The sequence below is a fragment of the Oreochromis aureus genome, linkage group 8, assembly GCF_013358895.1.
Source record: "Oreochromis aureus strain Israel breed Guangdong linkage group 8, ZZ_aureus, whole genome shotgun sequence".
Taxonomy (NCBI): domain Eukaryota; kingdom Metazoa; phylum Chordata; class Actinopteri; order Cichliformes; family Cichlidae; genus Oreochromis; species Oreochromis aureus.
The window spans coordinates 3,477,223-3,504,934 of NC_052949.1; the positions used below are offsets into that span (position 1 = coordinate 3,477,223).

At 40.4% G+C, this 27,712-nt stretch overlaps 1 protein-coding gene across 1 annotated transcript in view; it reads right to left on the reverse strand.

Annotated features, from left to right (window-relative positions):
• Positions 1 to 27,712, reverse strand: part of aatkb (apoptosis-associated tyrosine kinase b) — a 68,679-nt gene that overhangs the window by 31,769 nt on the left and 9,198 nt on the right. The window lies entirely within an intron of this gene.

Here is a 27,712-nt window from a genome sequence, read left to right on the forward strand (position 1 = left end):
CTGCAACAACCTCTGCCTGATGTGCATTTTTATGATGGTTTGTAGAGAGTTTGTTTCTATTCTGTCCTATTCAAAGTCTGCTGCTAAGACTAAATGGAGTTATTATGGAAAAACAACCTGATGATTTCCAAAAAATGGATGTCTTTGAGACATCAACATGAACAACTAGAAACATGGTCATACAATTCACAAGTTGTAATCTCACGCAGAGCTTCATGGATTCCCTCCTAATCATAGTGCCTGTCATAGACCCAGGTCATCACACTCCTGCAGGCTGCCCTGAAAGTAACTCAAATAATGAGTAAATAATGAGATCAAGCCCTTCAAAAATTCATTATACAAAGGAAGTACATGTACTCAAACACTGTACTTACATTTCACATTCAGATATTTTCGTTTTTACTCTCCTATACATTTATTTGGTTATGTAATATACTAATTATTCTGTAGATTCTAATCAGCACATATTATGTATGTAATATTTTATCTAACAATAAAAGTGTATTGGTACAGTAAATTCGGGCCTACCTTTACCAGCTTGTCATAAACATGTATTTTAATCAATTTCCTTTTTCGCAGAATGAGCATTGTTACTTTTCTCTGTGTTTGTGTGTCATCCGTGTTTTAGAAATGCAGCAGCAGTAACAATAAAAAAGACAGAAAACACCAACAAAATGAGTCAAAGAGTGTGTTTGTCTGAGACAATTTGGGACACGCTGCTAATCGGCTAAGCTAATCTCAAAGTCTGGTATGTTACACTTAATTAACACACTCCAATTATTTAGCATGTCGAGGACAGATATATGTTTTTGTGGTTTCCATCACATTCATTGAAACCTGCGTAACTTTGTGGACCCTCTAAACGTTCCCTGTTAGTGTTGGTGTAGGTGCAGCAGAAGTGGAGCCTGCACTTCATCCATGATGAGAGATTTCCTTGCTTTCTGCAAGTCATAAAGATTAAAAAAGAAAAGATTTTTCTGGATAAAAGCCAGAAGATAATGTCTGTCCTGCACCGCTGACTTTTGAATATTAGCAAAACTGAGCAAATGAAAATGTGGGACACTGTCTCAGGATGTGGGACAGGCCTACCAGGCATACAAATCCTCTGCAGTCCCACATGAAGTCAAACACTGGACAACTATGTGGGACATTTTACAGAGAGTCTTCCATTTTTATCTTTCCAGCTTGGAAGCTAAAGTTTGTTTATGTTATACTTTTATGTAGTTCCTTTTCTTCTATTACATCACCTGTAAAAACTATTGGTAATCATAGCATAGGTTTCACCATACGTGTGTTCACTTGAACACCCGTTCACACTACAAGAAGTCTTAAAATAAATCTTTTTCACACACAATATCATAGCATGCACAACAAAGCAGAAATAAAAAAAAGACTGAAAAAGCAGTTCACCACACTGACGGCACCCTGTGGGGCACTTTGGCATTGAGGGAGATGATAAGCACCTTCCCTCTCCTATATTCACAGTTTTTCAGTTAGAAATCTCGACAACCAACCCGGTGGTATAATTAAAAGCAAAATGTAATCATGTTACAATATTAATGAAGCTGATTTATAATATTTACACACTCCAATCCTGGCTCAGAAGCGGTGGTGCTCTCTGGTGAGGTATTTTCTTCAGGCTCTGTCTCAAAGCAAAGCCTCGGTGGCTTGAATTATCCTCCATGTGGGCTTCGTGCATCCTGTCCAATCTCATAAATAAAATCTTGTTCCCAGTTTTGGGGACATTTTTGGGCAGTAGAGCATTTTTCCCCCCTCGTTTTCCGACAACTTCCGAAATGCAACCGTTACCAGGGAAACAGATTGGAAGGACGGCCAGGCAGGATTGCCTTCAGCTGTAAATCTCTCACACCAATTCCTGCCAACACCAGTGCCACCCAGCTCCACACACACATATATACATAATAAACAGAGCACACAGAGTCATTTCTGCTGCCAGTTTGTGCTGATCCTCTGAAAGCTGGTGCAACTGGCTCTCAGTGAGTATTGGGCTCTTAGTATAATTGGACAGAGAGGGAGCACTGTTGTTTGGGAGGCTGGCCGGCAGAAAGAAGGAAGAGAACATGCAAATTTAACAGTTAAATACAGGATTAGCTGGCCAGCTCAGGGGATTTTGGAAGTCAGCCTCTGAATTTGAATTTTACAGATTTTTTTTAATAAAACAGAAAAAAATAAAACAGTGGTCCCTTAACAGTGTAACATGATGCCATAGAGTGGGAGGAAGAGGTGAAAAAGTCAGCTTTTTAAAATCAGTCAATATCCATTTAGCGCTTAGCGATACTACACAAGAAGATTTACATTCAATTACCTTTATTGTCAGGGGGATAATTACAGAGCACAGACGCACAGCTCAAGTCTGTTGTGGTTTATCTAAAACTCTCTTGCTGACAAATTCACACACAGTGTGTATTAATATCTGAGGACAACACACAGCCTACGTGCCAGAAAAATTAATACAGAGCATTTAAATCCCACTGGTGCATTTTTATTACAAGCCCATGTAAAACTGTTATGTTACTACCTCATATTATACATTTCTTTCTACACGTACAAAGCATTGTTATCTGGTGCAATTTTGTATTTGTGCTATCCTATATTATTGCTCTATTTTTGTCAAAAATGCACACATGCACACATAAGCTGTCTTGTCCCTTCATTACAAAGTCAACACCATCCAACTGCTACAAGTATTCACAAGTGCGTCACATGTGCATTAAACAGTGGTAGAAAATGGACACCTAAACTTGTGCAGTTGTTAAAGATCCACCAATTTATATTTGGGCATATGGCTCTGTTCACAGCACAGAAAAGAGCAGGCATCACTAAAAACAGAGGTGAGCAACTCACCTGGACAGGGTAAAGCACCTCAAGCTAGCTAGCGTCATAGGTTTGCATAGGTAATTGATTTTTAGGGTAGTGGGTAATTCAAATTATACCTGGGACATTTGGGAAGTGAAGTATTTGTATTCTCTAAAGCTGTTCTTGTGTTTGACTTCCTGCGCTCCTCATCTGCTCTGTGCAGCTCGAGGTGACCTCCCTAAAAAATTCATCTGACACTATTTTAAGCAATGCAGAGCAGAGAGCTGCTTCTGGTGTGGCTGGTTGAATGTCAAACACTGTCTTGAGTGGGTGGGAAGGTAATTGATGCAATCAATGTATTCCCAGAGTATAGCATATACCTACATATAGCACATTTATGAAGCATTATTTTAAAAAATGCAAGTTAAAGCGTGCCATAGTGGGATGGTGTTGAAATAGGGAAGCAGTGTGTTAAAGAAAGTGTTACCATCTTATGCCTAAGCCTTTTCCAGTGGAAAAATTAAGGTAGACTCTGAAAAAAGCTTAGACAGCAGTTAGTAAAGCTGCTATATCTAAAGAGAGTGCAGGAGGAAAAGGAGAGAAAGGTCAGTGATAATATATTGGTGCAGTCATGCGATGCTGCTGTTCAGATCGGTAAATGTTATGTGACAGGTAGTGCTTGAGTCTGTCTTTGTAACAGTCCAGAATATAAAAGAAATGCCTTGTTTTTGTCTGCTGTGTAAAATCAATGCTATTGACCACTAATTCTAATGACTTAGAGAAGATTCATTCTCTTGCTAACTGTAATGAGACAAGAACCAAAGGGACAAAAGTTTAGTACTTAAGGTGAGTTAGTTTACTGGGATAGCCCCCCTCCCCAGGGAACTTCACTAAGCAGACTCCAACATAGACTAGAGTGAACAAGTAAGAAGGTGCACGCACATTTTAGTGGATGTTGCATTTTTTCTCTCACTTTACTAGTACTGCCTGCAGCCTGAGCACCATATAGCTCTCAGCTAGTCAGAGGTGGTAGCCATTTTTAGCCTCCCTTGGCAGAACGCTGAAGCACATCTTGATGACTAAATGATGAAACGAGTGCGAGCATGAGGAGACGAGGTGAGGGCAGAAAGAATCTGAGAAAGACGAAAAGAGCTGTGTACTCTGCAGCTTCTCCCACGAGAGAAACTCATCTCAGTACTCCACACAGAAATGAGCTGAGGAGCAGCAGCTCGCAGTCTAACGGGGAGCAGACAGAGGCAGAAACTGCAGAGTGTGAAAAAAAACTGAGTCTATCTGACAGCCTCATGTGTTTGTTCTGCCTTCACAGAGACGGAGCTGAGTGAAAAACCACTCGGGATATTTTTCCAGCTTAATGAGTTTGCCGCATTATATCCATGACACCGACTGATTTCCAGAAAACCCCGGCACCACAAAACCCTGTGAGCTCTGCATTGCTGCAATATCAAATGCTAGCAATAGTTCAAAAAGTTGCACTGAAGTGGAGACTTCACTTTTCGAGAAAGAGAGAAAATTGACATTTTTCTGAGATTTGAAAATAAATATTGAACTACTGTAATTTCTGCAAGCTAAAAATGGAGTCAGAGCCAGCAGGCGATTAGCTTAGCTTAGCCACCACAGGTTGCCTGGCAACATCATGGTGATGACAAAGCACCAACCAAAAACGTGTCCACCAAGCATGTGTCCTTTTAAAATTTGTGTTTTCATCAGAATAATCTAACCGAGATATGCTGATAGAATAATTTCATGGCTGGGAGGCCATATTTACATTTAGAGTCATATCAACCTTTCCTTCCACAGCCTTGCAGGGAAATGAGCAAGTGTTTTTCCTAAAATGTCAAACTATTCCTTTGAGGAACGCCACAGCGGCCAAGTACAAGATGAGAGTTGTATTGCTGACAGTGAAAGCACTCGGTGAAATGACCTCTTGTACTAGAAGCCCTTCAAGGGTCCAAAAGTTCTCACTAACTCCATGTGCATGATGCAGTTTCATGTTAAGAATATTGAGTTTTGGTGTAATGAAATGTGCTCTATAAATAAAACTGCCAATGTCATTGCAAAAACAAGGACCTGAGGATAGTTTTGGTTTCCATCCTTCATTATTATCACTAACTATCGCTAGCTTGATTGACAGGTGTGTTGCTCCCCCCCCACACACACACACACACACATTCCCCTGGTTGCTGGCTGTCAGTAGGTGAAATCAGTTTCAAAAAAATGTTGCACCAAAAACTTCCTCGTGATTTCTTTGATCACTAGCAGTGATCAGCAGCAGTAGTTTGGCTGGAAAAGACAAATTTACCTGCAAATATCTGATAACCAACCAGTGAGCAACAGTGAAGCTTGAAGTGCAAAACAAACCGAAAACAGAGACCGTTTACGTTTTTCATGAAATCAACACAATTCAAAAGGAATGGATTTGAGTGACTTAGCTGATAACGTAGCACTCCACATGAAGCTTATGTGTAAGTTCAATAAGGAAGATCTGTAATCACTCATCTGCCTGCTTTCCTGGCTGTTTGGCTGCTAGTCTGTTCTTTACATCACTTCCACTTTCCCACTCTGTCAAACTCAATAACATCATTACTCTAGTCTAATCATCTTCTTGCTTGCCTCCGCACGCTTCATTCTGTGCAGTTTAACTCTTAGAGCTCTTTGATTATTTTCCCTTTAAGACTTTCCTTCATGCAATCCACCCCCTCCCCCATTTCTGCATTGGAGGTCCATCTTCATCTTTGCCAGCTCCAGCATCTAGACTCCAAAGGCGTCCGGTGGGGTCATGTCCTAAGCCCTATCACCACTTGATTCGATTCTGCCATCTTGCATCACCGGAGTTTAATCACCAAATACATTAATTCATTTCTCTCTCTTAGTAAACCACGGTTAATTCTCTCAAATGATGCCTCCTATTTGAACTGTCTTCAACATATAATTAAAATAATTCACACAGCAGGAGCCCAAACACAAGATTTCAGGTTTCAAAACAGAAACCAGTGGGTGACATCACTTTGGATGCAGCCTGGGGGTTTCATTCTTACTGACACACAGCAAAGCTGGTATTTTCCATACACCACAAACAACAAGCAACTCAGCTCCGTCAGCTCTGAGTCACCATGCTGGTGTGACTCGTCTTGTCAGATGCACTAAAGTGAAGCAGGGGTAGATCAGTCATTTCGATCAGAGCGGAGCGGACAGCCTCTGTGTCAAGTTTCAACTCCGAGCCTCGTCAACATAATACCATGGCTATCAGCCTGGATGGGGTGACCCATTATGTCATTAACTCTGCAGGTGTTAAGAGCATGAAACAAAAGCTCTTCCAGCAAACACAATTTCACTTGTATTATTACATTACAGGCATTTTTTTCTAGACCTAATTTAGCTCTCAGTGTGTCACTCCTTTTAAGCCTACTCCCTTTTGATAGCCGACTTTATGCAGTAGCTGACAGGGACACTATTCACTGCCTGAGGTAAAGCCAGAATAGTTGCAGCTCTGCCCTGGCTCTCGGCCTGAGCTGGCCGCTCACATCCATCTGAGAGCGATCAGCAGGAAGTATATCCTGGGGAATGCTGACACCCTTCACCCATCATCGGGCCTGTTACTGTCCACGACACAGCTAAATTATCTAAAGCTCAGCAGAAAGAAAGGTGAGATCACCTGAAGGGCTGGAAAAAGGCCAGAGCAAAGATTTAGCACTGTGATCCCAATTAAGGCTGATAGAGGGAGAGTGAAAAGAGATGAGGAATAAAGATATTCATTCCAGAAAGCCGGGCAGGATGGTCTTTTTGACATTTTAATCAGTAATCATGAGGCTTTCCAAAGGACAAAATATCTGAAATCATTTGAGGCCTTCAGTGAAAAGAAATGAAAGGTCACGCGCAAACTTCATGTTTAAGATAAGAACATGGAAACCAGACCAGGGTTCAAGGAGCTTTCTGAGCTAGATGCAAATGTGGCCGATAGCATCTTCAAAAGGTCACCGTTCTACACATACTACATCAGTCTGGACACAACTGAACTTTATTAAAATGTTACATCACGCATGGATGTAAACGGTAAATGGTAAATGGCCTGTATTTGTATAGCGCTTTAATTGCGTAAATTGTATACCAACCGAAAAATAACTTCTCCTCTCTGTGACTGTCAGCATTTACCTGAAAACAAACACACTGTATCTGGTTTGGTTTGAAAGTGTCACCGACCAGGCATGCTCCAATAAAATATCCTCCAAGCAGCAGACATGGACGTTGACTTCTGGGTTAAATCTCATCTTTTTGGGCTGAGTGCATTGAGCAGGCGATCACATGTCATACCGAGGTCTAAAAGAACCTGACAAGGCTAAAATCACTTTAGTGTGGTAGATGTGGATCACACCCACAACAGATATATTTTAGCCAAACATCACTTGCACAGACTATTCAGATTCAGAATACTTTATTAATCCCTAAGGAAATTATGTAAAATCACTTCCCACCCCAGATGGGACTCAAAACCACAATCCCTGGCATAGGAGGCCAGTGCCTTATCCATTAGGCCACTGGGGTTGTATTCCCAGATAGTAATTTTTTAAAATATAAATTAAAAATGTGTGTGCCATTTCATAAACTGTGTCTCATGGAATTTGCATGATGACTTTACTTATATGAGACTCCTTACAGGCAAAACTTATTGTTCCCACATGCTTGGCTGGCGTGGTGGGGCAGTGGTCAGCCCTGCTGCTTCATCTGGGTTTGAATATGCTGGACAGAGTTTTTAGAGGTGCTGTAATAGGGGAGTGTATTTTCACTAGTTTTATAAAGAAATAAAGGGAAATAAAATCTTTTTCTCAATGTCTTTTCAAGAAGATGGTCTGTTGTCTTTCACACCACATCTCAGCATCTTTTCACTGAGGTATTGCTGGACTGATTGGCACGTAATGACTGACAGCTAAATACAGTGACAGTCAAACATGAGAATATGCAAAATGAGTGCTGTTTGCAACCCACAGAAGTAAAATAACCATGACAGACAACAAGTCAGCTTAAAAATGTTGAGGATTGATGTTTTCCCCACTGTGTGACCTCATTTGTCTTCTATCATGAGATTTGTTGGCCATGTTTCTACATCTTCAAGGGGTTTGTGAGCCTGAAAGCCCCGTTAAAGCTAATGGGTACATCCTGACATTTTAAATATTGTTTTTGGGGGGGATTGGGTTTTTTTTTTTTTTGTTTATACTAACTTTGGGTTAGCCAGAATATCAGTCAGCACCTCTAACCCAGAAAGCACAGACACTGGCTTCCAAGACTCACATATGGTACTGACCACTGTGTAGAGTCCCAAAGAATGAGTTTCTTGGCTGGACCCATCCTTACAGATACGTTAGGACACTCAAGTATCTGGAGAAATCTTGGAGTAAAGCAGCTCCTCCTTCAGTTCAAGTCACCAGCTGAGTTGTTACATGAATGTAAGCTGGGTGCTTCATGGGTACCTCACCTTTGGAAGATTTCCAGGCACACCCACATGGGAGGAGATCCTGGAATAGTCCCAGAGCTCCCTGAAGAGATTATATAACTAATAGGGCCTGGAGGTACCTCAGGATCCGTTAAGATGAACTGGAAAATGTTTCTGGGAAAAACAGTCTAAAGTCTAAGTCTAAAAAGGGAATGGGAAAAAACTGGAGATAGATGCATGGATGGATTTTTCTCCCTCTGCACCACCTAAACCGGTCATGGCTTCCTCTCCCTGAGTTCTGCAGGTTTCTTTATGTTAAAAGTGAGTTTTTTCTGGCTCATAGTGAGTTTTATGTTGGGGATTTCTTTGTATTATTCTAAGGTCTTACTATATGTTGGCTTGAGGCGACTGTTGTTGTGATTTGGCGCTGTATAAATAAAACTGCATTGGATGGATGAAAATCACCACTAAGTTTTCATGATTCAAATGGTGTTTATGCATAAAATCCTACAATAACAATGGAAATATATAATTAATTAATAGAAGTTTAGATATTAGATTATTATCAGAATCAATAAAAACACTTTAATCATTCCACATTTTGCACACACGAGCTTCATTAATATTATAAGTTCTTAAATCTCCCACAGTCTGCAGTAACCAGAAACAGAAAAGCCCTTAATTAATATCTTATGAGCAATCTGAGGAGCATGAGCAACCATTACTTTTCACTTTTGTCTGGTTAAGCAGCCTTTAGGGGTTTTACAGCATAAAAAATACTGTATTTATTCAATGCACATCACACCTAAAATACTCTTGTGAATTCTAAATAAATTCATAAGAAACACATCAATCACTACTGCAGATGACAGGAATGGGGATCATAAGTTAAGGAATGGATAGAATCAGTAGAAGCTCCTGAATGCATGAGTGTCTGTGTGCCAAACTGGTGACAGAGATGAAGCTTCTGCTCTCACAGCCAACATAGCCACTGCATCAAAAATACTGGTGCTAGTAAAATAAGTCTTACAGAAAGCCCTCCTCTGTCTTCTGCTACCCTGCAAAACTCCTGCTGACACCATTCGGTACATCCATGTTTACCGAGAGCAAGATGGCACCAGGAAGAGTCATTATTAAAGAAAAACAACAACAACAGAGGAGAGGTATGGTGACAGGAGGCAAAACAGATGGGTGGTGGGAGGGTTATAGATAGTTAAACAGGAGAACATTTGGGGCAAACACATGTGAACCGCGTGAAGCTGATGATCTGGTCATGAACAATCTGCGTTGGGGGACAAATACGAAACCAATCTGCTGTACATCTGCTGGCACACACTTCTGCTTCTGGTCAGTCTTCATACTGACAGAGCGACATATAGAAAAAGACAACAACAGTAATGCAGGTTTAGTTTCTCATCACCAACGTGAATGTCAACAGGACCAAATGCTAGTGAACAGCTGCTGGAATTTCTCACTCAAGAGCACGCTCGAAAAAATAAAATCAAATGGTTTCCATGGTGACTTCTTCCCTTGAAATCCCTTTCAGACTTATTCAAATGTCCTCATAATCCTCACAGATGCTGTGCCAAAACAAAGAAGAACTTGCCCTGACAGCAGAAAGAAAATTAACCTTTCACACACTCATCTATAAAACCGTCTTACATTTCGAAACAATGCAGGCGACAAGCATTCTTCACATTTGCTCTCAAACAATAGAAACATATAAGAAAGAAAAGAAACATGTGAGAAGAAATGACATTCACCAAATATCTAGAAATTAGAGAATCTGAAACGCCAAAGCTGGCTTTTATCATGGCCCTTCCTCAAAAGAGCAAATAAACAGTAGAAGTGGGAACCATATGAGCCAGTAGATCTGTTACCACAGCAGAGGTTCACAACAGTTTCAGGTGTGTGGAAGCAGGCATGCGACTTATGGTATAGATATAAATAAGTGTGCTTTTTTTTTCTTTTCCACTAGAATACAGAATAAATTCACTTATGGCGTCACTTATAAAGTCAAAGTAGGACAGAAACCTCATTGAGACTTGGAGGAAAAAAAGAAAGACAGAGCGTGCAGTACCTTCAACCTCTGAGAAACCACTTTTGATTACAAGATGATTGCACAGGTTGCCTGGTAATTTGTCTCCAAACAATCGCTGTCTGTCTTGGACTCACTGCATTCACTCTTGGCAAAGGTTTGAAGTAACTGCCATGTAATGTATAAACACAGACTCTTTGCAATAAGGAACTTGACTCAGCTGGTTGTGTTCTGGTTATATTCCAATATACATTTGAGGATGTCCTTTTCTGCAGAAACCATGTCACAAGTTGTTGAGTAATTTCTGAAGGAAAGTGGTTAATATTAATTTGTTTTTAATGTGAATTTCTGTCCAACAGATTTGTGATTTTTGCTGATTTATCACCACACAATCACAAACAGAATGGGTCATCTTGGCAATTTGATGCAATCAAACTGTTAGCAGACCAACTTCATCCTATTATCATTTTATCACCATCTTAATTCATCAATGTCACCCTGAAGACTGTCCATGCTTTGCATTACCATGGCATTTCTTCAGAGCTCTTGTGGGATGAGCAGATGAACTGATTATGGTATCACTCTGATTTGAACCATAGATGTTAAGATTTATGGCTCAATAAACTAGAGAGAACTCTTGGCACAGAAGTAGAACTTGCAGGCAAAAAAGCTTTTTAAAGCCTTTTTTCAGATTTTACTGACAATCCAATAGAATCAGTTTTTATGTTCCCGTGATCATAGATATTAATGTTCAGGCTCTCCACTCATTTAGACAGTGGTCTCAGTACACCTGCCCAGAGGCTTTTATATAGCTTTGATCCTTGGCATTGCATTAAATCTCAGGCAAATACATTCTATGTAACTTCAGGGATCAAATAATTTTATGTAACAAACTACTAATATTACAATCGCACTTCAAAATACTGAAGGAAACATAGTCATCACATTTTCTGGCATGGTAACACTGACATCCTGTGTATACTGGGACCATTTTTAAAATACTGTCATTTACAGTTGTATATCCTATACCACTTCCTCAGGTCAGTTGATCAGCAGCTTGTAGCAGTTCCTATTGTAGCTCCTCAGCTTTTTCAGTTGCAGCTCTGAAACTTTGGAACAACCTCCTCCTCCAAATTAGGTCATCCAACATACTAACAATATTCAAATCCCAAATGAAAACATGCGTTAGCTCGCTGGCCTTTCCAGCTTCAGATTAGGTTCAGTTCACAGCTAAGTCCTTTGTGTGCAGCCTCAGTTTTCCCAGCATATCCTTAAATGTATTCTTGTCCCAGTTGGTATTGATGTTGTTTGTTTTACTGTTTATGTTTTTAACTTTTAAAAACTTTTATTTGACTACTGTTTGAATTGTTTTCATATTTTTAAATGGCTTAAATGATCTGCAATACACAAACAACTTGTCCAGGGTTAAGCTCCAGACCCCCCACCCCCCATAATAAGCAGATGGATGGATGGATGGATGGATGGATGAAGTAAATTGTTGCCATGCAGTCTGTTTAATGTTGTGTATAAATAAAGTAAAAAGATTTGCTTCTAGGAGGACTTGGACATTAGCACTGGGAGCAAACTGGAAAACAAGTGGGACACATCCTGGACAGGTTTTGAATCCATTACAGAGCTAATGCATAGAGGCGGACAACCATTCACCCTCACATCCAGACCGACAGCTTATTGATCACCATTGAAATGTAGGCAGGCACAGGGAGAACATGTAAGTTTAAAATGAAAGGCTTTGCTGTTTCAAGCCTAGAACCTTCTTGCTGTGAGGCCACTCTACCACCGTCCAATAATCATGTGTCTAAAATTTTAAGTCATCTTTGAAAAGCTCAGCAGGATTTTGAGGCACTATTTATTCAAAGAAGGGGAAGCTGTCGCTGTGACTCACTGTAACACAGCCTCAGGACTCGTTTTGTCAGGAGGGACTCAAACCTTGCTTTGATTTTTAAAAAGTTCATGTGCTATTGTTTCTCCCACCTACTCTTACTTTTCACAGCTAAACTCAACTTCTCCCTGCCCACTGGATTTCCGCCTATTGAAATCACTGTTAATAAGTGCAGCGCACTTCTAGCTCATTAACAAGCAAACTGCAGAGACCATGCAGCTCCTTCTGAATTGGCTAAATCAACTGTATTAATGTTGGTAATTTAATTTACCATCTGCTGCTAATTATGATGACTTTATGGGCATTTTCACAGAGATTTGTTGACTACAGTTCCTATGAAGTTATCAAAAATAACCCTCATAATAATATTCCTGCTTATAATGAACACAAAGAGGTTGAGATGAAGAGTTTACAGAGGACCCAAAGGATCCATTAAATTAAACCTGAACATTTTTCATCAACAACAATGTCACTACACTGTAAAGCAAAGAAATACCAGGAGAATAAACTCTCTGTTTTCAGTTTTACATTTCACACAAAATCCTTTCATCAAAACGATACACTTTACAATGCTCCTTTGACACCACCAAACATCTTTTCTTCTGTTTTAATGAGCTCTTCCAGCTCCCCACTGTTGGTAAGTTTGAAATTTTTCTAAGCGGTCAGCAGTCAGTGTGTTGCATTAAATTCACTACATGTCTGCTTTAATGAAGTTACAATTTTCACTTCAACTCCCACTGTCACTCAACTCCCTCTCATTCCCAGGTAGTCATACAGCGCCAGTTTGTCAAAGGCAGGGAAAATCCTCTGTGATGCTCCATCCAGAATAACTGCTGCTGTTTGAAACTCCAAGAAATACTGCAGGAGGATGCAGGAGGGTGGTGATGTGCATTCATATGAAAAGTTCGGGTTCTGGTTTAGGTGGAAGGGAGCCTCTGTTTAGGTGGCTCCCTTAGGTTTAGGTTTAGGCTAAACCTAAACCTTAGGTTTAGGTTTAGCCTCTGTTTAGGTGGAAAGGAGTGCAAAATAGAAGGATGTAACCAGACGTCATTGGTTAAAGGTATTATGTATTAATGCAAACTCAGACAAGAACAAGACACCAAAACCTGAATGTAAAGTACTCCAGGCTGAACAACAGTCTATGGAGGGACTTTGTGGAATAATATGTAGGAGGATTTGAAAAGATGCACAAATAGAAAAAACAAACAGGAAGTGCTCAGCATTTTCTTTTTGATGTGAATATGATGGCTTTCAGGGGGTTTTTGGTTTTTTTTAATGGCCGGACACAGCTGGCACATCAACAACCACACCATGGATTCAGCCAATCAGAAGGGAACTCGTCAGGGAGCTGTAATATATGGCCAAGCGTACGTGTGAAGAATTGGAAGTAAGACTGTTTTTGATGAGTGGATGATGAATAAACACCGGGTTCTTCTCTTCATCTCTCCACATTCATGTATGGAGTCCCACTGAAACTATTTTCTCCGACACTTTCTGTTCTTGCAGAGGACTGGGAGGATTTTCTGTGATCTGTCACTTCACAGAAACACGGATAGTGGACATCTCCAGCTGACTCACAGCCCTCTTTCCCAGGAATAAAACCCATCCTCTAACCCCTTCTTCTTCAGTATCGTGACTGTTTCTCAGGAAGTGTAATCTTTTGCCTGCCTCTTTCCACAGATAAGAGCAACACTCCATCAGCAGATGCCCTCATTCCCAAATGAATGCTCTTTTTTTGCAAAGTCATACAGGCTGGTCTCCAGAATTTATGGGCCACTTTCAAAAAATACTCCCCACTTTAATTTCCTCTCCCGAAGCCTTTCACTGTCATTCAACTTAAGACCCTCGAGTGGAGTCACAGAACAATTACAATGTACGGAAACATAGGATATGGAGGATTAGCTATTCATATCACTCGGGAGTCAGATCTGCCTTTCCTACATATAAGCAGGCAGCCCACGTACTGTAACCTAATTACACAGGACGCTGTAATTCGGAGCTGCTAACCACAAAACACATCTCCCCGGAGCAGCCATATTATCTCTGCTCAGCAACCCTGTACAAATAGGAGAATAGTCCTCCGGATCACCCGCGTCGGCACTTCTGCCTGCAGGAGTTTATTTATTTCAGTGTGTGTGTGTGCATGAATGTGATGTCTACCTGATTTCCCCTGCCCTGCTGTGGCAGAACTACACTTCAGTATGCTGAACGTATCATCGGCTGTCTGACAGCCTCCACCTGCGGCTCTGCTCTCGTTTCCCTCCCCTGATAACGCGCTGCCCAGAAACACCACAGTCTCGTCTGGTTTATTCAGCACAGAGCTCTCTGGAGGGCCTGACGGGAACATCAGCAGGATGTCCAGCAGTGGTAGATAGTTTCCTCCACCTTTCTCCTTCACACTTTTTTACATTTTTTAGTTTCTCTCTCTTTTTTGTTTACTTTCATTTGGTTTTGTGTTCTTTTTCATTTTCACCAGGCTTTCTTTTCTTGCTGTTTATTCCCTGTAAAGTTCTGTTTCTCTTGTTCTTTGTTCTTATTTTCCTTGTTTTCCCTTTTCTTCTTTCTTTCTCTTCATTTTCTCTCATTTGCTTTTCCCCTCTTCACCGATTCTCTGCCTTCTTTCCTTTTCTTGACTTTGTGTATTCCTTTCTTTCCCTTCTTTCTCCTTTGTCTGTCCTTGTTCTTCATTTTTCTTCATGTTTCTCTTGCTGTTGTTCACCATTTTCTTCTATTTCTTTACCAAATTCTCTCTTTTTCCCCTTTTATCACCAGATTTTCTCTTTTTCCATAATATCTTCGATTTCCTGTCTTCGTCTGGCACTTTTTGCTCTTTCTTTCCCATCTTTTGTCTGCACTTTCTCCTGCCTGACCTTCCTCTCTCTTTTTACTCCTTTTGATTCTTTTCTACCAATTCCTTCTTTATTTCTTACTCGTTGACTTTCTTTCCATTATCTTTTCTTACATTTCAAATGAAGTGTTCTCACACTCACATGCTGAGGCATTTATCTGAAAGTGTGCCCCATGGTAAGCTCTCTGTGTGTGTTTGTGATCTTTTAAAGGTCACAGCAGTGTAAAAACCAGCGGTGCAGTCGCTCCCTCTGACCTCCCATCATGACAAACATGAATGTCACTCCTTTGTTTGTCTTCGTCTTCTCTGCTCTTTTCTCTCCATCATAACACATCGCTGTCCCTTGGGATGATGGGATATTGTTGTACGTGTATGTGTGGGTGCCTTGCACTGAAAACAACCGGAGCATGGTTATTTTATTCTGTGTGGGGATAAACAGCAGTTGTATTGTTCTCTGTGGGTTTTGCTTTGTCACAGAGAGGAGAAACAGACAGCCCGCTGCGAGGATTTGAATGTTAGTAAAAAAAACCAAAAAACCTCACACTCAAGGGCAGATAATGTGGCTGTGTCGGCTGATAATGTGACACATGGATGTGAATATTAATGAAATGTGCTCTGAAGATAATGGTTAAAATGTTTTTGACATCTGTGCCATCACTGCATTTGACATTCATGGCCTAATGGTGCATTACACCTCAACAGGAAGCTTTGCTTTCAGTGAGGAGACAGACGCTGGTGGATAATGCTGCCCGACCTCACCAGGAAGACAATACTCGCTGATTTTTGAAGGGCATTAAAGCGCCTCTGACTAATAAATGCTATTTCTTGCAGCAGTGTGAGTAAGTGCATGAAAATGTCCTTTTCAGAAAAGCACTGGCACATGGTGAGGAACAAAATGGAGAGAAATTTGACTTTAACATTACTGAAAGGTCTATTTTGACTTAAATCAGAATATGACTCGTAAACTAATTAAGTAGTTTTCGTATCTAAGCCAACTGCCAACCAGAGAAAATGAGTATTCTCCAGGTGGTTGGTGAGTGGCTGCTGGATGTTCTCTCTTGGTAACATGATGGTACTTCACCCATAGACAGTAAAGATGGACGTGACCACCATGATGTCACCCACTGGTTCCTGAATTCCCAAAATGAGTGTTTCTGCCATCTCCATCTTGGATGGTTTGAGAGCCACCCAGTGGTCAGTTAGCAGGTTTTTGAAGACAAGTCATGGTAATCTGTTAGGGACCAAAGCAATCGCATGAAGGTTTTTAGTGCAACACCCTCTTTGTGACGGATTTTACCCAGCAACAACCAGCAGCTACTCTCCAACTGACCGAGGACTACATATTTCTCCCTTGATACCAGAGCGCTGACGTCCTGTCTCTAGACCTGTGCCTGATAGTCCTAACCTAATAGTCAGTGACACCATCGAGTAAACACAAAAGCTATCAGACCTGAACGCTCAATGCAGAAATGCTTAAAACCTGTATTCTTTCAAATCACCAGCAGGAGGAGACACTCGAGGTTACCTCCAAACACAGAGTTTATCAGTCACTACCTCAGTAAGGTTGCTAGGGTTACAAAAATGTCATAGTAGTCATACAAGTATCCATCCATTACCACAAACTGTGGATGAGTTATGGCACCCTCTGATTCTGGATTCTGCATTTTGAAGCCTCAGTGGAATCCTTTCGGTTGCCTCCAGGTTCGTTTTCTGCAGCTAGAAGTGACCATCATTTGATGAGAGGATGGAGCGGTGAATTATCAGCTAATGCTAGCTGATTCACAAACCGTACAGGTGCAATGCATAGCTGATTAACTAATCAGACTAAAAAAAATACAGGGCTTCACTCATCATATGTGATGCATAATTCAGTTAAAATGTTCTAAAAAGCTCAAAAACCACAAGCACAGTGAAGAGGTCAAGTTCAGGGACAAGGTTTAGCATAATGCAAATGGATGAATTATGGATCCAGAGTGAACATTAACCCCAACGTCATTTTTTACTATTAAAAAGAATTAGTTGAAGAATGATCTCCAAGACTGACGCAGAGAACCTTAGTAAAAAAAAATGAACTGCTGTCTCTTTCCTGATTTGCATTTAATTTGTTTATAAGTATTCAGCACACAGCCTCACTGAGTTCATTTGTCAAGATGTTCACTTGAGAAGATTATTCGGTGTGATACGTTGTGAAATCCTGACATTTCTCAAGCCCTCGCAGCTTGGAGAGCAGCACAGAAGAAAGGCACGATGGGTCTTTGGAGCGTGCAGTTCATGTGCAGCTGAGCTCCGTGTGCAGTGAAGCATGGAAACACAACAAGGCTTCACGTAGATGACTGTTATGTATGCACACACAGGCACCACTAAAAGTGAAGCGAGACGTCTGGTAAATTGAACCACGGCACGCGGGAACGTCGGAAACATGCTGGAACATTAGATGGTTCACCTGAGCGACCCCGGTGAGCATGTGAGCAGAGCATGAACATGTCCTGCTGTTAGTGGTTCTTATGTGGATGAATCATCACAGTTGGTGAGACTTAATGGAGCAGAGAAAATAAAAACCATCATAACAGTCTGTGGAGCTGTGGCTTTCACATATTCCTCTATGCCTACTTACTCCTCTGGTCCGCCATCTACTTCTTTAATCTCTGACTTCCTCCTTCCTCCTCACTATTCTCTCCCAGGAGCCTTCCTACACTTCCCCAAAACTCCCCAGTTTCTCTCACTCGCTCACAGATTTTTCTCCCTTCTCTGTCTCTCTCCTGTCATCGCCATCTCTTCTTGTGCGTGGATGAGAAGTCACTGGAGCAGAATGAATCTCCTCTTCTTGCTCTCGGCTGCTGCACGCGCTCAGATATGACATCACATCTCAGATGCCACATTGGGGCTATTACATAACACGCACACATACTTCAAATTTACAAAGTGTTATTTTATATTAACGTGAAATATAAAAATACAGTTTAGCTCAAAGTTACAGCGGTGCATTCCTGCGGGTATTAAACAGTGTATAATTTGGTATATACTTTTATTTTATATTTTTAGAAAAGATCCTACGTCTTATTCATATTAACAATATTTAATAAAACCAGTGTCATACATAGTAAAGACACCCAATAAATTATGACCTTGAACTCTGAACCTCCACTCAGCTCAGTTAGGTTTTTATGGCATGTTGAAACCAGAAGTTGTTTTTTAAAATGATAAAAATGAAAAAAATAATCTACAATTACACATTCAACACCAAACAGCAGCAACAGTGAACATCGTGGTGGAGAATATTTTTTCTTAGGATTTGGTGGAGACCAAACAAGAGTAACAAGGATTTTCTTAGTGGTCAGATGAAACTCAGTGTATGCCAGATGTATAAACAGGCAATCACATGTGTAAACAACACATGTCAGCAGTGATGTGTGACTTTTTTAAGCGGTTTAAAAAGCGTTATTGACATTTATCATTTATTCATGCTTCAGCTTGCATAACCATGTAACTGTCCACTCTGAGACAGTAAAATAAAAAAACAATAAAGCACAAAGGAGCCACTGTATGGTACTACAGACCACGGGTTGTTGGAAATACAGCACAAGGAAGCACCACCTGATGACATTACAGTGAACTACTCCATCACAGGGTAGCCTGTCACAGTTGTATCTCCTTTAGAGGATTATATTAAATGTTTATATGGGACGTACATTACAAACTTCCTTCAATGTCATCTTCCCTTTACAGCTGCTATTTCATTATAAATGCCATTTGCCTGTTAGGAGTCAAATTGGACGATACTTTAAAGCAGTAATAATAATTTAAACCCAGCAGCAGAGCAGGGGAAGATACAGTTTGTGCTGCAGGATGTGTTTTTATTTCAATAAGGAAAAAAATACTTTTGCACTATAACATCATGTTCTTTTGACTATATTTTTCCATTTTTTGTCACTTATTATGGCGCCAACTGTTTAATGTTTTCCTTTTACAACATGAAGCAAAATCCTCCATATAGATAGAAAGAAACTGTTTAGCCTTGACTACATGTGATAGTTACAGTACTGATGTCACTTCAGTTTAGGTTAATAACTTTTGATTTGTTTCTTTAATTTTGAGTTTTACAAGTTTAGATTGTGCTGCATCCGTTGCCTTTGTGCGTTATTTCCTTGTTCTAGCCTGGCCAGTCACTGTGAACAGGGGAATCTTGAGTTTTCATCCTGCTGTAATAACAAACAACTCAAAGTCAAAGGTCGTTCTGGGGTTTTTAGAAAGACACACATCTTAGCTTAATTCGTTGTTTGTTTGTTTGTTCTGACACGTCAATCATTATTAACTAAAAAAAAATAGAAAAAAAGAGGTCAGTAGAACAGCCAAACACAAGTCCTTCACAAGTGCTTGCTTATTTTCCCTCAAAACATTTTCATTCAGCTTCATTGCACTTCTTGTTTTTTAAACCTGGTTTACCTCCAGTAGGCGTATGCTCCACAGTTTAAGAGTCACTGGGTTAACTGGTCATCCTAAACCGCCTCTCTGTGTGTTCGTCCTGTGATGGACTGGAAACATGTACCCTGACACTCTCCAAATGACAGCTGGGATAGGCTCCAACACCCTCACAAATCTAAAGCTGAATAAGCTATTAGGAAAATGGATGGACGGGTTCCAAATGCTAATAAGGTTATGTAATAAGATGCTGAGGAGTTTCGTAAGTTGTAAAGCTTTCTGATTTCTTAAATAGATTTCCTTCATTTTAATCATTCAAACAAACAAGCAAGCACACAAAAAGCGAAATCAAATGGCGAAAAACACAAAGTGGAGATGAGGAAATTCCTGTCAGGAAAATTACAATTCTTAGAAAAGGAAAGAACAATTGTTTGAATCCCAGAGTTAAATATGACACTCATTACTGCAGACATTAAAAAGCTGACTTCGGCAAATTCCGATTCATCAGGAGTGTTTAAATGTGGTGGCATTTTTCTCCTTCTCTCTTGGACATCTGCATAAAAGCACCTTTTACTTAATCAAGTGTCTTCACTTTGAAAGAGCACAGAGGCTGTGGAGCATCTCTTCACAGACTGCAGCATCTTTTCAAGTATTAATGAGAGATGCAGGCCGAGTTTGTGATATGCGTCTGCCATGATTATGCGTGATCACAGGCAGCGGACACGCTCTAAAGTGCCCCCCCGTTGTGCGCAGGTTTCCAAGCATGGTTGCCATGGAGATGCTTTTAGTATACCAGGCTGCCTCATTTTAGTGTGTTGCCGCTTGTGAAGTGCGTTGATGGCTGGGAACATTATGTCTTTAAAGTGCTTTTACAAAGAGATGGGACCAGAATTAGAACTTCCTGTTTGGAACTAGAATAAGAACAGGTATGGTATTTTATGAGAGCAGAGGAAGCTTTATATAACTCAGTTACATGAAACATGGACCAGCTGAACTTGTATGATAAGGCTTTAGGTAAGTCCGCTATCTCTGTCTATCCTTGTGAGTGCATGTGTGAATAGACACACGTATGGCACCGACCCAAACCACTGAATGCAGGTGTTCCAATCACTTCCATGTCCACATGTATATAAAATCAAGTGCCCATGTATGCAGACTGCTTCTACAAACGTGTGTAAAAGAAAGAATAGTTCGCTCACCTCACTACTAAATATTCCTCAATCAACTGTTATTGAGATTATAGCAAAGTGGAAGTGGACGGTGCATAGTGAGCATACATCACCAACTTTCTGCAGAGGCAATCGCTACAGATTTCCAAACTTCATGTAGCCTTCAGATTAGCTCAAAAACCTTGCATAGAGAGGTTCATTGAACAGGTTTCCATGGCAATCAGCTGCATCCAAGTGGAGGGGGGATTACGGTGTGGAGTTGTTTTCAGGAGTTGGGCTGGTCTTCTTAGTTCCAGTGAAAGAAAATCTTAATGCTAGCTTTTGGACAATTTCATGCTCCCAACTTTGTGGGAACAGTTTGGAGCCAACTCTTCTTTTCCCAATATGACTGCACCACTACACAGAGCAAGGTCCATAAAGACGAGCCATGAATGAGCCAGTTTGGTGTTGGCTGTAACACCTTTGGGATGAATTAGAGCAGAGCATTACCTTCTCGTCCAACATCAGTGTCTGACTTTACAAATATGCTTCTGGAAGAATGGTCAAAAATTCCCATAAACAATCCTAACCCTCATGGAAAGCAGAGGAGATGAAGCTATTATAGCCACAAAAAGTTGGCTAACATCACATTAAACCCTGTGGATTAACAATGGGATGTTGTTCAAGTTCATATCCATGTGAAGAGCATGGGGCAGTGAATGATATACCGTATGTACAGGTCTCTCATCAGGACGAGTTCTGTCACATGTCGGGCAGTGGTTACTTCATTCCTTTTACTTCAGACATCATTACAGCACGGTGCAAAGAATAACTGACGAGTTACTGAGGGCAGATCAGAATAAAAAGTTCCCAATTATCACATCACCAAGGAGAAGTGCATGAATAACACAGAATCAAGTACAGCAGATAATGATGAGTTACTTGGAGACGGAGCAAAACTATGAATAAATAATTAAGTGAGGGGTAGTTCATAAATATCTGAGACAGAATTGACTTTCTTCATGTAACTTGTTCCTGATCTAAACCACCACTGAGGGCTGAGCAGCACAAACCACATCCTTAATAAACAATGGCTCTGGTCACTCTGCATCCCTTTAATTGTGCCTCTGTGGTCTTTTTAAATTGCTTTTGTTCATTTTGGGTTTGTTTTTGAATATTTTTGTCTCTCTGTGGTTTGTTGGAACTTCATTGCAGTCATTTTGTGGTATTACTGGTTTGAGTATAAACTTCATGGTACTTCAACCATATTTCACACACATTGTAAGCTTTTTACTCACTCACTTTATAGTAATCAATTTAAATCCTGCAGGCGCCTCAAAACAACTTGATCATTCAACGTGTTCTCATCCCAGGGTGTAACAACCTTTCATGTCAGATAAGACATATCTTTATCTTTATCAGTCCTTATTATGGCATGACATGTGTTTCTTTTTCATTCACTGTGTCATCATTTCTTACTATTAATCTCTGCCTCTGTTCTTATTTTGTACTAACTTGCTTCCTTCACCCACAGCCCGTCATGTCAGATGGCTGCCCCTCACTGAGCCAGTTTCTGCGGGAGGTGTTTTCCTGTTAAAAGGGAGTTTTTCCTTCCCACTGTTGCCAGGTGCTTCTTCATAGGGAAGCACCTGGCAACAGTGGCAACAGTTGTTGTAACTTGGCACCCAATGAATTGAATTGAACTGTTTACTCATTAGTTAGGTTTGGGCTCTGACGTCTACTTGCCGTAGGTCGAGGTGCTGAAAAATACTTGGTTGCCTTTAGCAAAGACTTTGATTCTGAGTAAAATGAACAAATAAATCAGGCCTCACAACATTAACCTTGTGTGTCAGGAACCCGTCTCATTGTTGCTATAACCCAGTGTGTCTGGGCAGTGACAACAGTGCCTCTGACGCCCTGATGTTATTTAATGAGCCGTGAATGGGAAGAAATGAGCTGGGTCATTACTTTTTTATAGCTGCATTTGATATTATCACATTCAAAAGTACAAAATTTCACTATGATTTCATTATGAAATACAGAAATGAATAGATTTATTATAGTTACCTATTGATTTATTGAAATAGCCTCCCATTCATTTCATAGTAACTCAACATAATAGACTCAGACTTCAGTTTTTGCTGAGGAATGACTCATCTGTAGCTGATGCAGGCACTTTCCAATTCACGGCTCGCTCGGTCCTCAGTTATTACTTACATTTCTCTGAACTGCTTCTTTTTCCTCTCCTCTACCTGCCATGTTCTTCTCTTTATTCCTTTGCATTGTTTTCAGCTTATCTTACCACTGAGGTAAAGTGAAAGAGGAAAATGAAATCAAAGGTGTGCCGGTGTATCTCAGAGACTGCTGGCTCCAGACTCGGCCATGCGTGGCTGCGATCAGGGAATACTGATCCACACTGAAGTCGCTGATGTTCTAAATATTGGATGAGCTCATCTGTGACTGAGAAGAGGAAGGGGCAACGGCCAAAACACCATGAATTGGAGCAAATGCTGTCACATAAAATGCGAACGCTAACACATCCACCCACACAGCAACTACACAGATGCTCTTTTTCTTTTAGAGTCTCTATTCACGTTGAAAATAATACTCTATATGTGTGCAGACAAGCTTACTGCCACGGCTCAGATGCTTTATGAATGTGTAATGAATGTATATGTAAATTAGCATCCTTCACTCCTCATTGTCACTCCTTATCATAACATGAACAGCCAAACTCCTCCAAGTGAGACGCCTTCACGTGTGGCGGCTGTCGGCTCACGTGCAAACTAGTCAGGAGCAAATGTGAGCGAGAGAGCAAGCAGATACAGATTTATAGAGGGAGAAAAAAGAGAAAGAGACTTTTTATTCTTTCTCAGATGCTGATTTGTAAAAAGGGCTCTGAAAACGCTGAATTAACCTGTGATGAATGGCAGTGCTGAGGCAGGAAGATGTGTTTCCATGGAGATGGTTTGATGGAGTATCTGCAGTCTAACAGCTACTGATGCAGATGGCGGTTTAAAATGCTGTGTGGGTGGTCAGTGGCGCTGACCTCACAGGTCAACTGCCATGCAGACCTACCATGTGTCAAAGTGGACCCTTCAGGAACAACAAAATGACATAAATAAGTCCTCCATGTTCTAGAGCAGGTCTCACACGTGGAGTGAAGCAGGGTTTTTTGCTGCTCAGTGGTTTAACTTCATCAAAAGTCCTTTGAGAAGGAAGTCTTATCACTCAGAAGCAATCTTTGAAATGCCTTCAGACAGTTATCTGGTCATTTTAAGACTAAAAGAATGGCAGAGAGCGTTAACATTACTTTCTATGGTCTCACAGGGATTACTTTGTTTTGTAGGAAGTTACAGTCTCTCTAATTCCCTTAATGACAAGCCAGCGGGACTGGGGAAAATAACAGTTTATGACATCTGAAGGTTAAATTGAATCCTGAGAAGTAAAAGGCTAACTATAAATGAGATAAACCTGCTTTTGATTTTGCAAAGAATAAGCTCCTCTGATCAGCATGATGCTGAAAAACAGCTCTGGTAGGATAAATCCTGACAACTGCCTCCTCTGGGGGATTTCCAAGGTCCATGAGTGGAGTATCAGCTTCCATGTCTAAAGATATGCAGTTACTGTGTTTGATTAACTGGTGATAAACTGGCCATAGGTTTGGATTTAAGTGTGAACAGTTGTCTGTCTCTTCATGTTAGCCCTGTGGCAGATTGGCCACCTGTCCCGGGTGTACCTCGCCCTATGGGATAGGCTCCAGCCCACCCATGACTCTGAATTGGATAAGTGGAAGAGAATGGATGGATACTATCACCTTATTTAGATTATAAGACACAATGTAGAAGTGTCTGAAGCTCATGTTAGCCACAGACTTTGTTACAGGACTCTAATTTATGCAAGGCAACTTATTTCTGGGTTATAACACTCATCCTGTGGCACTCAGTGCTCGCAGGGACACAAAAACTGCACCTATATAACACAAATTATATAAATCTAATCAAAACTGTTTCAATACTTTTGAACTTTGCCCCAAAATTAAGTTGTAGTTGTTGTTGTTGTGTAAGTGGTATCTCTACTACACATGTGTGCAGTTTCATTAGTGGCTTATGTCAGTGTGCTAATTCACTTTATGAATAAATGAATAGCCCCATCTCTCTCCTCATAGCCATCTTTGCTATGAGCAGAGAGACAGGCCTGCCATCATACAGCAGAAATGGTCATGAAGCTCTGGCTAAAAAGCTTTTTAACGTATTTCAAAATTCTCCCACAGACTTGTTTTTAAATTTATTAATCACCTGTACTTGTAAAGTAACATCTTTATCTATTTTTGATAGGGGCGCATTTACATTTTTTTGCTGCATACTATATTTTCTGAAGATTATGAAGACTAGCTGTTGTGTGAAGCACCACTTGCTGTTTCAGTCAAAGGCAGGAGCACAGACTTCTAGTGGTCACAGGAGCCAAGAAGGTGGTGAAGGTGGATGAACCAATGGACAAAACATTGAACATGAGGTCAGGAAGCTTCTGTTTGTTCCTGACTCAGATAGTCTTCAGTTCAACTGAAAAAGCTTCTCGGATGAGAGGTGAAACGTCTTCAAGCAACTTAAAGAAGTCCAGACGCTTTTCTTTCCAAGCTCCTTAGACTACAATGACCTGGATGACTGAGAACCTTCACAGACATCCACTAAAGAGCTTTTTTTTGTAAGTTTCACTGATAACCTATGATATGTTTTCATTGAGAAGGAGACTGGAAAAGAATGGTCCTTGGGTCAGAGTTGTACCCAGACCGCTGCATTTGGACTTGCAGCATGTTCCTGCTGCTCAACCACTGAGCTAAACCAGCAACCATTGCAGGTTTATCTCTCTGGATGTGTTGGATGGTTACCCACACTTGTAAATATGATGACAAAGGTGTGGTATCCTTTTCAAACCAATTCAGCAGGGGCCAAAATGTGATCTGCTTGAGTACTTTTATGCTTTGATAACTGTTTAGGACAAATGAATGATGACCTGTAACTTAGATTTGTATTATTTTAACTGATGCTGATTCCTCGTGATAAGAAAAATGCTAGTGCAAAAAACACAAGCCCCCTTAAAGAAAAAAAGTCCCTCTAGGCAATGAAAAAGCTGACTCATGCACAACAAGGAGAATAAGTCATATGTGATTTCTGGTATGGACATATCCTATATCAGTTTTTTGCTTACTAAATTCCCTGAAGAGCATCATGCAGCTCTAAAGATAAGATGAAGGATGCTATGGAGTTGGTAAAATGGATGATTCACTCATTTGTGGTTTCTGCTCTCACTGCATGTGAGCCTGATACTGCAGAGAGTGCTTTACAGATGTTTCCTTCTCTAGTCTGTCTGGTAGCACACACCGGATGGCCTGCTGTGACAAAGGGCAGGCTGGTATGCAGATTGGAAGGGAGACTTAAATGTTTTTAAGGTTACATGTTTGCAAAGATAATCAGAAACAGCATCTCTCAAGAAGACTTTAGATAATTTTAAGTGGACCATTTCATTAAATTTTAAAGTTTACAGTCATTATTTCTGTGGTCTTACATAAGGCGTCTATCTTTGTCTTACAAAGAGAGCTCTACGTTGGTTTTTGCTTTAATTTTTCACCTATCTGGTTCCTTTCTTTATTTTTACTCTGATTGTTTTTCTGTCTCGTTTGATGAAGAGCTGCGGAGCTCGAAATGGAACAACAAGGGACAGAAAGACAAAGGAGTTGTGTCGTTTTCCTGTTGACTGCTTCTGTTTCAACACCTGGCCACATCTGAAGCGTGGAGCACAAACGAGTGTGTTACCTGCACACAGTGTGTGCATCCTAAATAGCTGTGGCATAGTACAAGCCTGGTGTCACAAAATTATAACTGATAAGGTTCATTAATAGAAGTCTTAATTACGACAGAAAGCGTGTGGGCTGTTTCAGTGGTGCCTTGAAAAGAACTGATGAGGAGCCTGGTGCTCAGGTCAGCTAATGATCCTCTGATCTGTGCAGCAATAAAGGCTTCGTGAACAAGTGGTCACTGACATCGTTTTCTTTTTCTCCATGGCAGCCATGTTAGAAGGAAACAGACAACAGAACAACCTTCACTCTGAAACCGACAAACCAGCAACTTTGTAGTTTGAAAATGTCCACATGAAACCATAAAAGGACTCGAACTATTTTCTTTTCTGGTTTTTTCCTTTTCTTCTCTTGAGCTCCTCCATTTGGTTTATAACTATTTTGACTGTAAATTGATCCATTTGTTTGACTGTTTTACTTACTGCACAAACAAAGCAAGAGATCTTAAAGCAGTTGTTTAGTAACGCTGTGTGTTTTGAGTGTACTGGTTGTATCCTCATTTGCTTGGTTTTCACTTTCACTCGCTGGTTCAGTTTAAGTACTAAGAGGTGCTTGGTTAGATTTACGCCATAAAATGAAATGTTATGTTTAGGAAAAGTTTGTGGTCAAATTGGGCTGTTATGAAATAGTAACCATGGCAATCTAAGTGCTAACCATGTGGCTCAGTAGGTAGAGCGGGTGGTCTGGTTGCTTCAGTCTGCCAAAGTATCCAGTGTGTTCACTGGAGTAGAATAATAGATCGAACGCACTTTGACACAGAAACAAGTGTTTGCATGAACATGTGAGTAAAAAATAATGTTTTGTAGAAAATGCCCTGAGAGCTGAAAAGCACTTTATAAGAACAACTGGTTTACAAATAAAATACATGATCATCAGTATAAAAGCAAGTAATTAAGATAAATAAGGAGGAAAAAGCTATTTTTGCTGTCTAATAGTAATAATAATAATTGTCATTGTGATTCAGAAGGAATTCCACTGCAGTGAATGAGAGAAACTGTCATAATTTTAAGAATGTAAATTGTGAAATAACTTTTAGATGATAAAATACATTTCTGTGGTTAACAGCAGTTTAAGATGTTTTCAGATTTTATTCTACAAAAAAAAAAAAAAATTGAATTATATCTCTCTATATATAAACCTAAATGGGAATTTTTAGACTGTTGTCCCAGAAAATGTGTTTGCTAAATGATCGCACAGACCTTGGCAGGGACATCTAGTGTCATCTAAGCGTAGTGTTGAGTT